Source organism: Diachasmimorpha longicaudata, chromosome 2 (assembly GCF_034640455.1).
Source record: "Diachasmimorpha longicaudata isolate KC_UGA_2023 chromosome 2, iyDiaLong2, whole genome shotgun sequence".
In the NCBI taxonomy this organism is placed as follows: Eukaryota; Metazoa; Arthropoda; class Insecta; order Hymenoptera; family Braconidae; genus Diachasmimorpha; species Diachasmimorpha longicaudata.
This window is the reverse complement of record NC_087226.1, coordinates 326170-340002: the sequence shown is the minus strand read 5'-3', so window position 1 is coordinate 340002 and position 13833 is coordinate 326170. Positions and strand designations below refer to the sequence as shown.

Here is a 13833-nt window from a genome sequence, read left to right as displayed (position 1 = left end):
ATGTCCTCAATTGCTCATTCAATTGTTTCCCCGATATCCAGATTTAATTTCTTTAAGCCACACACGCGTTTCCCCGCAGTCTCTAGACTATCCTTTCGAATTTTAAACCTTGTTGTTAATTTTATTAATTTACAACGCTGGAATCTGTTCAATGTATTTCCTGCGACGATCATTATCATGAATTCCCGAGAATTAAGAAATTTTTTAAGTACGTGATTTTCAAAAGCTATCTGTTTACTTCAAATCCATCATGGTATTTGATCCGCTATGAGTTTCATACGGTCACTTATTGTCCAGTAAATGTCACGGCGGCCCCTACGACCCACGTAAGACCCCGACTATCTACCCTCCTTTTCCACGTCATCATCCTCTTTCCTCTCCCACTCAATTTCCTGTCAATCCCAGTTCACTGACTGATTCAGTAATATGCATACGAAATGGTATATGTATTAATAGACATTCTGTAAAATAAGTCTCTTTAAGCCTCGTCTACAATTTGTAATAACGCGGAGCTACTAGATATATTTCGGCCTTACTCGAAGCGCAGCAAATAACATCAATATTTTATACAAACCCTTTAAATTTAGAAATTAGAATTTCTCCAAGTCAAATAATCCCAATTTTGTAGAACACATTAAATTGTGAAAGTGTTTGCTATTGCACTGAATAATGATATCGCGTATTTCTTAAAATATACCGTCCAACATTCATTTAAATTAAACACATAATCTAACCGTTTGATTCTTCATCCAAGAACAAACAATGCTGGAAATACAATGTGAAAACCCCAATAAGGTATACAGCGAATCAGTAAATGGATACTTCCTTACGTGACAGAATTTTTTCACGAGACTTTGTCACTAATTTCTTTCGGCCGTTCGCAGTCTCTGAATCAAGACCATCAAAGAAAGACCCGCATTTAAGTTAGATAAAGCGAAAAGTAAATGAAGGGTATAGCGAGCACGTCAGGGTAAGCTTAGGCCGATGAGCTAACAATCTAAGCATGTCCTGGTGAGCCACGTGCGTGGGCTGGTGTCCAGAGACTAGAGAGCCACCAACTCCTCAAAATTCGGTAAGAGGGGGGAGCCCGATGGCGGTTGTGTGCAGAGAATGCACCAGTGTACGAGCAGGTTAGCTAATTCTTAATCCCTGGTATGAGGAAGAGAAAGTGCAGATAATGCCAAGTACATAGAAAGGCTGGTGTAGGAGAAAAACGTTGCTTAGAGACCTAGCCAGGGGAATTCAATACCCAAGTCGAACCGAGCACCAACTGCCGAGGAGCTCCTAAAGTGCAGGAGTTTATATAGCCAATCCGCAGAGTGGGGTAACGTCACGTGACGGCGCTAGTAGCTCCTCACTATAATGATACCGTAGCGTCAATGTTGAGAAGTAAGAACTAAGAGCGTAGGTAGTGTCGCAAAGGCAACGGATGTTCTTTTTGTTGTAGTTCGAGCGACATGGACTTTCAATTTGTATAGGCCGACATGATAATCATTACGATCTATTGCAGTCCAAAGAAATAGGCCGTCAAATGCGAATTTTCAGGCAAACACTTGAATTTTTTATATAAATTACTTTGACCTGGCCCCGGACGCGCTCGTGAAGAGACGAAAGGGATGGTTGAGTGCCGACCAAGTGCGTCCCAGTTGGTGGATAGGATAACGGCCAGTGAAAGTGAGGTGCTGATGTGACCAGGGGCGGATGTTGCCAGACATTCGGCTTTGGATCACGTTGGTCCTTGTCGGAACCTGGCTATCGGCTGACATACGAGCAAACAAGCCAGTAAAATCCCAACCGTGTGCTCTAAATCGCCGGCGCAAACCAATACCCCAAATCAAGGTGAGAGTTATGGTGCCGAGGGTTGAATAACACTGGCGTACAGTATCTTGATCGATACCCTTTGAGTACCAGGCAGCATCCCATTGTACGGATGCCTTACCCCGGTATCCGTGCTCTACCCAGGTTACTCGTGGGACGCACATGGATCCTAATAATAAAAATTTTAACACTGAGGACGGTGCTCTCTCAGAGGGAACGTTTGAGGCATGCAGGGAGTCGACTGTGCTTTCTGATGCTCTGCCAGGGGTTCAGAAGATAGCGATCGGGAAACCAGAGGGGTCAGAAGGAGAAGAAGCCACAGAGGGAGCCACCGATGACCAGCCTACCAAAAGTAGGAAGCGTAAATGGTGCATAGAAGTGGAGAAGCGCAGGGCTCGCAATACCAGGGCTGAAGCCAAGACATCACAGGAACTATACTCTCCGCAAGGCATGACGGAGACTTTGGAGGGGGTGGAGAGCGGGACAGGTACAAAGACATTCAGGTCCACAACCCTCACACCTCCAGAGGCCTCCATGTCTAAAAAGAAGCTGAGGATGAGGGGGGGGGGCTTGGAACTACCTCGTTCAGGGGGCGATGAAGGATGATGATAGAGTGGCCATAGTGCCAGTCACCTACTCGGAACCGACCCTGACGGAGGCACCGGCTGAACTTATTTAGGAAGCGTTGGAGGACGTTATGTTCGGGAAGGACCAGGGAGGGGTTCGTCCCGGGCTTTGAGGAACACCGATACGACCAGGGGGTGCTATGGATCATGTGCACAGATGGCCAGTCGAAAGGCTGGCTCAAGAGTGCGGTGGCCACCATCACCCCGTGAGAAGGAGCCTCCCTTGTCCTGATGGACAAGGAAGCGCTCTCAAAGTTGACCAAGATGACGGCTTTCCTTCCAGGAAAAACGGTGGGTGTGGAACGCGGGCTCCTTCGCTAAAAAGTGGCGAGTCTGGGACAGCAGGGAGGGGCAGACAAGGACAAACCTAATGATTAGGGGTGGATCCCAAATCCCTAGAACGGCTGAAGGAGACGAAGATGGCTCCTGTCTACTGCCTCCGTCGGGCGTGTTTCTACGAGGCGCGATGCAGAGCAGAGGACCGTCCACCCGTCCCAACCGACAGCCGGAAGGGGATAATATCTGGAACGGCGAGGGCGAACCGACCAGCACGAAAGTTTCAGAGGGGGGTCCGGCCGCGGCCGAAGGTACTGGTCCGGGGAGTGAAGGGGTGAGTGACTGTGTTAAGCATGCTCCGACGGCTCATAGGCGCTAATGCGCAGCAGTAGAGGACACTGTGCGATGGGGTGACGTAACCGCATCGCTTGTCCGCTACTCTCAAATCATCTTGCAATATTGCAAGGCTTCCACTGCCCTGCTGAGCCGTATCCTTGCGGGACGGCAAACAAATATATATCACATGAGCATTACAGATGAGCATTACTTGGCTTGAAATGAACCCCAACCCAAGGCCTGTGTCCCGATTAAAAGAGGAAGCAGGGCAAAGGAATGGTAGATTTCCCTCATAAAGACCCAATGGTAATCCCGGGAAGGAAATCGTTGGATAGGATTTTGGATGAGGTAGGCAGGGGAACAGGATAATTCTCCATATAATTTTGCAAGAAAAATTACTGAAAAATGGATAGTTCAGACCGGGATTTGAACCCGGGACCTTCCGATTATGCATCGGGTGCTCTTTGATCCACAGGGAGGTGTCATTTCGCCTCTGTTGTGAATCCTCGTGGTAAACAGACTCTTCGAGGGGCTAGAGAAAATGGGAGTGGAAGCTGTTGGGTACGCGGACGACGTAGCAATACCGGTAACAAGCAGGGATGGTAGCGTGCCGCATCATAAGATGCAAAAGGCGCTAGACTATGTTTAGCAATGGCGCATCTCTCATGGGCTCAGGGTAAACCCGGGTACTATTAACAGCGAATTTCACTTTTCCTTTCGTATATAACGTCGCGTGTTTTATTTCTTGATTTCCTATTGCTTATGACGATGGGGATCTTGATATCAAGAGTGATGTCTCTAGTTGTTTCGGATTGTCCTTTCATCGCGGCCTATAAACCCATTTATATCGAATTTACACTGTCGCATCGTCTTCGAATAATTTTGGCTTTCATAGGAAGAATCAGCAGCAACTACGCTTGATATTCTAGAGATGACGTCATTAATTTTTGTTCTTTCTGCAGGATAGTGGTTACATTCTTCCGAGGCATTCTTCTTCTGAACCGCTGAACTCTTATATGATCACTTGTTATTAAGCGGATGCGCTCGTTATCGTGGTAATATAAGATGCCTGACCCGTGATATCCGTACCCAAAAATAGATTCTGTTAGTTATATCCTTCTTGATTTTGTATTCCTGCTATAAAATACAGAATGAGTCCCGAATCCTGTTCGGTTGTCAAAATTTACATATTCTGGGACGCAAAAATTACGCGTCAGGTTCGTGAAAAGCATTCAGCGTCCAGGAATTGATACATTCGGCGCCGCAATAATTATGGAACCTCCAGTCTACAATTTTCGTCGTTCCAAGAAAAGTACGTAACCATTTCGTACTTTTTCCATGCTGAACTAGGAAAATTCTCGATGTTTTCACAATTATTCTCTTCAGTTGCTCCAAAAACGGTCAAAACGACGCCCGCTTAGGGAGTACGTGACTAATGTTATTTTTACGGCAGTTGTTTTTCCACGTGGAAGACGGAAAATTCATCTAGCATTCCATATCCAGTGAGGCCACAAGAAATTGTCGGATAGAATTTTGGATGAGGTACAAAAAGAAGCCGAATGCCCTAGCGATTTCTTCATTCTAAATTTCCTACATGTAGATATTAACCTGGCCGTCCTTCTTACGACAATCTTTTTTACATGCAAGATAAAAATCACAATCAGGCCCTGATGGAAATCCTTTGTAAGGAATTCTGAGCGAATCCCTTCGCTCACCGCGCAATCTGACGAAACACTACATCTTTTTTTGTTTTTTCTACCGTAAGTACGCAGAGATGATGGCCCAGTCGAGTTAAGGTTGGAATAAATTTGAAAAGGGACATTTATTTACATAATCTTTGCGCATGGAGCGCTACGTGGCCGTCTGTCACCGTGCGCCAAGCCGCCATTTAGCAACAGTATCTGCGCAGGCTTCGACAAGACAACCACGTGGTAATTAGTAGTGAAGTAATTGAGATTTGTAAGAGTTAATTATTATAATCCATCGGGACAGTCCAAGTTGAGAGATCACCGATCACCGATCAGGCTACTCCATCGAGGACGATTTAAGACTCTTCCCGTGGTATAGTCGACACTGTCTCAGTGTGTGTGTGTACAATACAATCGTGAGTTTTTCATTGTTTAATGATGATAATTAAAGCTTAGAATAACGAGTCCCGAAATTATCATCTCAGGGTAATAGTTACAGTTTTCTTTTATTAATTGACGTTATGCTCTGTGCGGTAGAGCCTAAATAAAGCCAAAGATATGCATTTTTGCCTTCTTGCGATTTTCACGTCTTTTTTTTCGAACTACTCACGTTTCACGTGTTCTGACAGGGTTATGCAATACTCGTAACCTTGAGGAGGTTGTCTATATTTTGCGTACGTGAGTCCAGGTTAAGATTAAGGAATTTGGGAATTTAGAATACATTCTTGCACTAGTCGCCTACCGATTCGGTTCTGCGTTAATCGCCTTCTCGAATTTTTGGAGTCTTGTGCCAGTGGTCTTTTGGTATATCTTGTATACCAAAAATGAGTTTTGGATACGAACCATCCGTGTATTCCAATTCAACTTGGAATTATATGCAGATGATTCCTTTTATTGTTACCTGTATTCCCATTAATTTATGGAATATTGTATCTGCGCTTATGGATTTGTTCCATTTTTGTGCCTTTGGCCATTGCGACTACACTTCGCTACACAAAAGTATCAATCGATTCGTGGTTTTGCGTGCAAATTTACTTTGCGCTTACGCTACGCGCCTCCGCCGAGAATCTCCCGCGTATTCTCTTTCATCAAGGTCGCGCCTCCGTATGTTGTATATTCTGTGCTAGAATTTTTCTGTTATAACTTGCGTTTATTGCGCCTCGAATTTCGTAGTTCAGGTATTTAGTGTCACCGATCAGAAATTAATCGTATTTAGCCGGACATCAGGGTCACCATATTTTCTTTTGTTTCTATTTTTATTTTTTTGGTGAATTTAATGAATTAGATTGGATGAATAAAATCAGTTTGGGTCTCTTTGCGTACGATACGCTGTATTCCTTAAAATAAACGGAATGGGGAATAATTTTGTATAATTTGTCTCTCTCTCATGAAAACTATTGGGTTATATTTTCATTTAATTATTAATGTTTGGAACATTCTCGAGTTTATTGTATCTATGGTTACTGTTATCATGAGGTAAAGCTAGTACAGTCCGTAAAGTGAAGATTAAATACGGGTTTGAATTGGTTTTATTTATCGAATTAATAGCCCAGTGACCAGCAACCACCCGAACCACCCCTCTCTCCACAACCTACATCTTGAGCAGCGCGATCATCGACCACTTTTTCCTTGACCCTTAGTTTAAGTTTTTCCTACGTCTACGTTTAACTTATAATTTTGGTTCGTCGCCGTGATTTATGCGCTTCAACTACGTTTTTCGGTTTGTTGTTCCCGTCGAGACAAATAACAACTGGCGCCCTTCAGAGCATTCTTTCCGTTTTCGGAGAGTCAAGGAAAGAGGGCGGGTTAACTGATCCATTTTTATGCTAGTAAAAATCTACCACGTTACACCTTATATCAACTTTTGATTCGTGATAGAAAAGTTCATTTATGGCAGAAAACACTTTGTTGCACCCCATAAATACTCAATTCTTTCTTATACTGCAAAGGAAAATGTTTCTGAGAAATGTTAATTAGAGTCAATTGAATCTAAAAATAGCATTCGCACCTCATCTCTCATTGAAACGGATCGCCCCAATGTCACCCACATGTTTTCACGAATCAACAAGTGTAATTTTAATTCTAAATCGTCATTCATTTTTCGAACTCCCCCACGTTCTGTTACTCTAATGTTTGATTATTTCAAAATGACTTGAAAAAATATTTGTTATCGTATTTTCAGTTCATCATATTATTTTTCCTTACGATAGGACATTCGCTACCAATAAAATTACATCCTGTCTATTATTAGGAAATTTCTATTGTAAAATAAGCGATATAACGATGAACAAATAGGAGGTATATATTGATGTTACATATTGAGTAGAAAGATTATAAAAATCGACGCCATTTAAGGACCACCAAATTTAACCGAATTTTATAAAGAAGGAATGACCAATAAAACAGATTCAAAAGGATTCCCATCTTGTACGGCGGTTCAAAGTAAATACTATAGTTACATGAATTGCTGAAACAAATATCGGCATTAGGTGATGTTATGATCAATCGACTCTAAATTCCCAGTTGAATCAATACTAAAATTGGGATATTTTTCTCATAAGGCACATACTTATGATCACTCGCATATTGGCGTGTCCATTGGATTTACATGTATTTCTGTTTACTGTGGTAATGAGCACGATAAGTTAGGAATATGGGGGAAATTTGGAAGTATAAAATGCTCTCGCTTAATGAATGATAAGTTTAATCAAGTGCGAATTATTCAAAGTCAATCAAAAATCATATATTCTCGGTACCACTTGGCCCCTTCACGAGGAGTTGATCACAAGTCACAAAATATTGAAAGACCATGGACATATTTTGGAAGTTGCTAATCTTCATTTTCGCCGTTGTTGGTAAGTTATTACAAATAATAACAATATGGTAAATAAAAACGCACATGCAAATCTTCGTAAAAATATTTACTTGTGAAATATGTTTGGTAGCGACTGGAGAGGACGAATGTGATATTGGAAAAGCAAATATTGATTGACAAAACTATTTTTTAAAGAATAATCCTTTATCATCACATTGTATTTCAATTGTTCATCAGTCAGAAAATACCAATATCGATATTGGAATATTATATGATATTTTTAGTGCTTTTTAAATTATTATTCATTGAATCCATCTAAAATTTAACGAAGAATCTGATAAAATGAAGTCTCACTAACCGTTCCATACATGTACTTAGTAATAATGGAAAAAATTCCACAATATGTCAGTCAGATGAATATTTTCAGATACATTTTCTGACGGGTTTCCTTAATTTGATTTTCGTTTGAGTTGGAATACAAAATTACAAAATCAGAACTTCACATCGTGTTTTTAAAGGAAATTCAACATTTTCCTTATAGTTACATAGGGAAAAATCAATAAATTCTCTAACACTTTGTAAAACATAATCCACCATGACCAAAAAAAGTTTTATCATTTCTTTATAAGAAGGACTTGTTTTTAAAAATATCAATACCTGCTAAAGTATAATTTAAATAATACTGACCATATATGATTTTTTTCAAATTTTACTCCTATTTATAGGCTCTTAGGTGGAAAGTTTGGCCACTGAAAATATTCAAAATTAGTGTGTCTGGTCGGGTAGAACCACTTTAATGAACGACACTTAAATTGTGCTACTTAAGATAGAAAAAAATGTAATTCTTACCTGATAACTATATTTTCCTTTCTAGTTGTGAATGCCAGAGTGAGAACCAAGCCGGAGGCTCGAAAAATATGCAGACCCGGAAGTATGTTTGAAGATGATACAGGAGCATTATGCCTTTGTAGTCCATTTGGAGAGATGCATACCTGCGCAAAGGGAGACAGGTTGGGAATTATTTAATGACACTGATTCAACATTTTTTTATATTCTTCAATGAGAACGTGAACGCTTTTAAATATGAACTTGTCATGCCATTTCATATGCAGAATAAAGACTTATTGAGTAATTGAATGAATAATTTTCTAAAACATTAAATTCGAGTTATTGCAATTACAATTGTCCGTCGATTATATTATGAATGGGATACATAAAGTAAGATTCAGGAGATAAAGTTCCGCAAAATGAAGTGGTAAATGAATACTGAGAAATAATGGAGCAGGATATGAAAAAATATGCATTCACCTCAATGTTTTATCTATCTGTGGCTTATCAACTGCGATAAATAAGGAATTTTATTGGGAAACTATACGATGTATCTTTGACAGAACAATAAAAACGTTGACACACTAATTGTTCGTTTGACTATATATATATGTTACGGTTGTTGTACTCTTAACCGTTGTCTTTGTCGAACCTCAGTAAATCGATGATAGAATGTCAATGTTGCTGAAATTGACTTTTTTGGCGGTCTTGGTGGTCGGTATGTATACTCGAAATATAATTATTTTATTTGGGAACATATTTTTATTTTCAGCAAACAGAACGGAAGTAAATTGGCTTTCAGTTGTATGCCCTTTCGTATTTTTACGATTTGTTCCCCTTATTCTAAGCTACCCAAGTAGAAATGAGATTTAGGTTTGCAAGATTGAACATTCTGGCTAGGTAGGTCTTGTCAGAATAGCAAATGATAATTTGCTGCGAATTCGCCTCGTCCCATCATAAGCGGTATAACTATTGGAATGATCGTTGGCTAAATACAGGCCCGGCCAGGGGCAACGATCTACGTAAGCTCCCCAGAAACCGTCTTTGATCTGAATAAGTTAGATGAACACTAGTTTTGCAAGTCAGCCTTATTTGAAGCGAATATTTCTAAATTTTACCTCTTTTTTACTGCGTGGCATTGCTTTTACATGAACTAATAAACAACTACAGTGCAAAAGAAGTCGACTAATTATTGTGTGATACATCTCATATATTTCTTTTTTTTCTTATTAATAAAGTGCTGTATTATTGAATACGGGACGTCATGAAATGATCATCGGATATTGGAATTTTTAGTGAAGCCCAGCTGTGTGTGGTGTTATCTGGTGTTAAAATGTTCAATATGTACATTGACATGTTCATTTTGTTTGTCGAAAACGCTCAGGCAATAATTAGAAGTAAGTTTTCGTGTACTGTTCCATTTGAAAAGTGTAAAAGCTATTGCGTCATCGTTATAGAACTAAGAAGATTCGGGACAACTGAGTGACGTGTTGAGGTTATATGCAAGTGCTATTAGTGACAGGAACTTTCCATTCAATTAAAATGTCTCATCACTCTATTCCTGGAATAATTTTACCAATACGTCAACGCAGCAAACTTATGGGTAGGTTCCTTCTGTACCTACAGATAATGTCACACTGAAGCTGACCACAATATCAAAAATTTCTCATAAACAAATGTAGCATATATATTGACAACACTATAACAATTCGTTCATCAAAATTCACAGGATATGATTATAAGGTCGCTAGATAACATAGCAATAATTAGCAATAGTGTTTCCTTTAGGGTCTTTACGATTTATTTCCCCTGTACGGCATTCGCCGAAGGACTCGAGTGAACCTCATCTTAAGGAAAAAATCTGTCCCTTTGATGAGACTACCACTCGGTTATAAAACTAAGATCAAACCGCAACAAATTTGATGACCGCGGTCGCCGGGAATCGAACCCGAATCAATAGCACACTAGTCGAGTATTTTTGTCCGGGGATATGGTTTGCCTGGAAAAATAAGGTTGACTTGAAGAAAAACCACAAAAGGAGTGTTTGATAAAAAATTTAATCTGTAGATATGTACATATATAGAAGGCGAGGTTGATAGGAGCAGCCACGAGTCTAGCACTCTAACCGCACCACCACTACCGTCGATGACACAGAAATATAGAAAGTAATTCAAAAATCCTTCTGAACTACAAGGAAAGAAATTTTAAGTAGAAATTAGATATGCAGAGGGACGAAGTATAGTTTTATCACAAAAATTGTCTTCCAAGTCTTCCAAGTCTGATTTTTCCATGAAACTTGACCTAAAAAACTATTGATTGTCATCAGTCTCGATGATGCTTTATTTTCACTGAGTGAACTGTTTCAAATTTCCTGCGACTTTTCGAGTTTCAATGTAGTCTTCAGATGTGTGTCGAGGATCTCTATCCCCAATAAAATTAAAAGTTCGAGGAAACAAATCCCAATTCAGCCAGCTGGGCCCCTCATCTCTCGTGTACAGCTGGCAAAAAAATTGGTCAGTTTTAGTGACACTTATTGAGCAAACTCAACTGTATGATGCAATCGTCACCTTTTCCATACTACTCCCCAGGAATTCTCCTCTAAGAATTAGTATTACATACTTCTAAAACTCGAAGACCTGAAAAAATCAAAGATAGAGAGGAACAATTTTGTTTCCGCTTACACTCAGCCGGGAGTCGAACCCGTGTCTCCGAGTACCCTCAGTAGTACCTGAAAATCACTACGAAAGAAGCAAAATGCCAGACGAACTTTATGGGATTTTTTACTCGTGCGGTTGGCCCCATAACCCGTCCGGCAATATACTAGTCTTGGAGTAATCGAAGGTAACGTTGATACTAAAACCGTCCCGACTGGTTTATTACACTGATAGAACGGATTAGTTATTACAAACGAATAGATTCCGGTTATAGGTTGGGGTCTATTTGGTTTCACCGAAGGTGTATTCGTTAATAATTAACGAATGGATATAAACCTTGTGTAATTTCATATTCACCATCCAAGTGAGCCGACCGTTACCTACTAACGAATCCTGATATTATTCATTTGTTTATAGTCAATTGTACCATTTGTTAACAGTTAACGAATTTAGTTTGCCATTAATGAACCGTTCTATGAGTGTAGCCGACACTTCCAGGCTAATAATTAAATGTACTCGAATAGTTTATGAATGGACTGATAATAATATAGTTGAATATAAATTTTGTCATCATTGAATTGATTTAAATCATTGTCTTTTCGAGATATTTTCGTTGGTTGTGGGAAGACATAAGAAAGTAAAAAGGAGTTGGTGGTAATGTAGTCAGGGTGTATCAGGACGGCATTAAATCGAAAACCGTTCAGATGAAAAAGAAAACCAATCTTTCCATGAATCATTAATTAAAAATATATCATTATCATAAGTAGTATTGAATGGGCTGCAGTCAAATTCCAAAAAAGCAAAACTGACAGAAAAATATTTCATCTAAAAGCCAAAACTTATCAACAATGAATAAATTTTTTTATTCTTTTATCGTTTTCGTAGTGATTTTCACTTTTTGGAGTTCGAGAAAGGGCTGATCCCCGGACGAGGAAAATAAAATCAGTTGGGAAAAAGTTCTAACTAGCTGCAATCCCTGAGGTTCTTAGCAACCTCTCCTTCCCTTGTCGTTAGTCCGCTAGCTAGTCGTTTGTTTTCATATTAACTTTTCCCCTTTTTCTGCAATTAAATATTGGTGCCTTCTGGCGTGTAATTAATATGTCACAAAAATAAATGATGGCGAACGCGAGGACGGGAGGGCGCACTAATGTGTCAACCGGGAGCATTTTTAGGTGTAATTACCTGCACTCTCTTCGTAATTTCGTGAAGTGCAATTATCAACACGTCACTTTCATATTAGAAGACATATTAATATTTCGAGTTTATTTCCTCCATTCAATAACATCTCCACTAGGAATTGCCAAGCATTAACAATAGGACCAAACTTAGTTGACTCTAAACTGTCTTCAACCGATGATGATGCCAATTTAGGGCCAAGGTTATTTCTCCGAAGCCCGGTAGTGAACATAGTTCATAGCCTCGTTCAAGCTTGCTTCCAGACTCAAAACTTTCTAGAGTGGACCATAAAAGTGGAGTCATAAAATTATGAACAATTAATTCGAGGCAATTATTTTTCATTTTTCTTTAAAGCGTCACCAATTATCTTATGTTAATGATTGATTAATGAAATAGACATGGTCTGCACGTTCTTAATGTATGCAATACAAAGTTAGAATACATTATGTTTACGTGTTTCATATGAAAAATACAATAACTATGTGTTAATTCTGATTTCCAGTCTATTAAATTCCAAGGTCTGGTTAACGCCAGGCTTTGCTTTAGATCAGCTTGGATCAGGTGTGCTTTATACTGATGGGCCTATGTTGGGCGTCACACTTGGATCAAGCTGAACTTCTCAAACTTACTTAGTCCAATTTTTAATTCCTATCTGATAAATCTTACGTATGGCTAACAATGTTGCGATTGTTTTCATTTTTCATAAGCCGTAACTGCTGAATTCCAGACACCGACGGGTGGTTGCCCACCCGGAGATGCCAAAATTGTTGGCAATCAAATTTGTCACTGTGCCAGTGACGGGATACATCAAATGTGTGTAGATCAATCTTCACGGGAAGCAACAGACGATGCTGATAAAAAACAATGAAAATAATTATTCATTAACAACATTTCGAAATGATGTACTTCTTCGAAGCAATCGAAATTTATGAGTAGGGCAATGTAAGAATTCTCAAGAGTAAATAAATTGGTCAATTTTAATAATCAAATTCATTCAATTTCCTTTATCATTTATTCTTCGTCGTTCCAAGAGTTGATCGTTTCGATTGGTATTAAAAGAAGAATAAATATTTGAATCAGAATCAGAATCAGAAAAGAATTCTAATAAAAATACTGTTTTCAATGAAATCTCAACAATTTCATATAAATTCTTGATATGTCGAAAATATGTGCACTTCCATAGTCCTCAAGTTAATGCTCTCACTATTCCCACGGGCATCCCCCGCTCTAAATGAAAAACAGTGGCGAACCACATCAAATCTTCACTTGTTGCAGTTGTCATAGTTATTTATTCTTTGTGCAAATGTAAAAGACTGAAGTTGAAATTTTGGAAAGTGCTAGTACGCAGTCAGCAAAAAACTTGAAATTATCGGACCTTGAATCATCAACAGAAGAAACTACTATGCTACAGTTCACCAATAAAAAGAGCGAAGAAGAAAAAACCAAAATCACTCTAAAAACCGCCGAAATTTCTCCCAGTCCAGCATCTCACTTGCTGGAAATACATACGAACAACGAATGGGACTTTGAATGGCAAATTAGCAAAATACAGAAGAAAACACTCAGAACTCTGAATATTGTTCAATTCCTCTAACACTCACAATGGGGTTCGGACC

General features: G+C 39.3%; 2 long non-coding RNA genes across 4 annotated transcripts; one reads left to right on the top strand and one right to left on the bottom strand.

Moving 5' to 3' along the window:
- Nucleotides 1-5145: 5145 nt before the first annotated feature.
- LOC135159787 (uncharacterized) lies at nucleotides 5146-13206 on the top strand. 3 transcript variants are annotated; one of them, XR_010298460.1, is made up of 4 exons: nucleotides 5146-5160; nucleotides 7520-7599; nucleotides 8434-9105; nucleotides 12925-13206. It is a non-coding gene; the product is annotated as an uncharacterized LOC135159787 (long non-coding RNA). The 3 variants fall into 3 exon arrangements; XR_010298461.1 differs by lacking the exon at nucleotides 5146-5160 and adding an exon at nucleotides 5908-5922 and having other exon boundaries at nucleotides 7523-7599; XR_010298459.1 differs by lacking the exon at nucleotides 5146-5160 and having other exon boundaries at nucleotides 7511-7599.
- Nucleotides 7438-8835, bottom strand: LOC135159788 (uncharacterized). Its single transcript, XR_010298462.1, has 3 exons — nucleotides 8740-8835; nucleotides 8409-8551; nucleotides 7438-8308 (listed from the first exon to the last, which is right to left on the bottom strand). It is a non-coding gene; the product is annotated as an uncharacterized LOC135159788 (long non-coding RNA).
- Nucleotides 13207-13833: the final 627 nt, after the last annotated feature.